This window comes from Chrysochloris asiatica, unplaced genomic scaffold, assembly GCF_000296735.1.
Source record: "Chrysochloris asiatica unplaced genomic scaffold, ChrAsi1.0 scaffold00144, whole genome shotgun sequence".
In the NCBI taxonomy this organism is placed as follows: Eukaryota; Metazoa; Chordata; class Mammalia; order Afrosoricida; family Chrysochloridae; genus Chrysochloris; species Chrysochloris asiatica.
The window spans coordinates 706506-707725 of record NW_006408662.1 but is presented as its reverse complement, the minus strand read 5'-3'; positions in this window follow the sequence as shown (position 1 = coordinate 707725).

Here is a 1220-nt window from a genome sequence, read left to right as displayed (position 1 = left end):
GTTGCTATGAATCAGAATTGACTCAATGGCACCTAACAGCAAAGAGGGTAGAAACATCAATGACAAGGTATGCAATATACCTACCTTGAAAGAGGTTAATAGAGGAAAGATGAAAGTATTGGGAGACACAGGGAGGAACGCAAGAGTTAAAGTGAATAGAGGTAAATACTGTTAAGTGATGGTACATGGAAGGGATGGCAATCATTGTAATGAAGCAAAGTATATGATTTGTTGAATACAAAATTGATGCTCTGCTCTGTAAGCCTTCATTCAATTCACAATAAAATGTTTTAAAATTAATATTGAATATTTTCTATATTTCGATCTGAATTCATCTTTGTACAGGTGTTATATCCATTAAACATTACAACAAACCTATGATACACAAAGCATTATCTCCATTGTACAGATAAGAAAACTGAGGCTTAGAGAAGTTACTTGTTCAAGAGAAAACCTGATTCAAGCCAAGTCAAAAAGTCTTCCAAGTAACACCTGGATGAAGCAAATTTTATCATCATTTACCATCACCATTTTATAGATGAGGAAAAGGAAGCCTTGGGAGGTTAAATAACTTGCGCAACTCTATGTGACCACACATGAAGAAGTTGTGACCAAGAAACTGGATAAAAGGTATATGCAAAATTACTGTGAATTCACAAACGAGGCATACCTTTGGAGAAAGTTCTTGAAGAAAGACTTAAAGCCTGGCTTGCATCAAAAGAAGTCATTTCTCTCTGACAGATGAAATGGTAAAAGGTAAGAGTTGCAGTGTACAGCACCTTAGAGCAGCCTACCTCCTCTACCAGGGTAAGAGAAGCTGCAGGAGGCACTCTGTAAGAATCACATGCCAACTAGAATTCTGAAGTAAAGGCAGAATGTGTCTCCTCACTCTACAGGATAAAAGGAGATGTGAGCCGAGACTCTCCTGCATTGTAGGAGTCAGAGATGTGTTGCTGTGCAATCTAGTTATGTGTGTATGCTGCTTAAGGCACAGCCTATGCCCAACCATGGGGGATGCAGAGAACAAGGATAAATGGCAGCAGCACAACACAGCTTCTGGGCCTCTTCCCAGCAATTGTCTCAGAGACTTGACACTTTTTTCCACCACCAAATAAAACATTTCCAAATGCCTCTTTGGGGAACGTGTTCAAAACTAGTGACAGTATCTCACAGCCCACCACACTGTATGCTGTAAGTGGTATTAACCACCATTTTCCTCA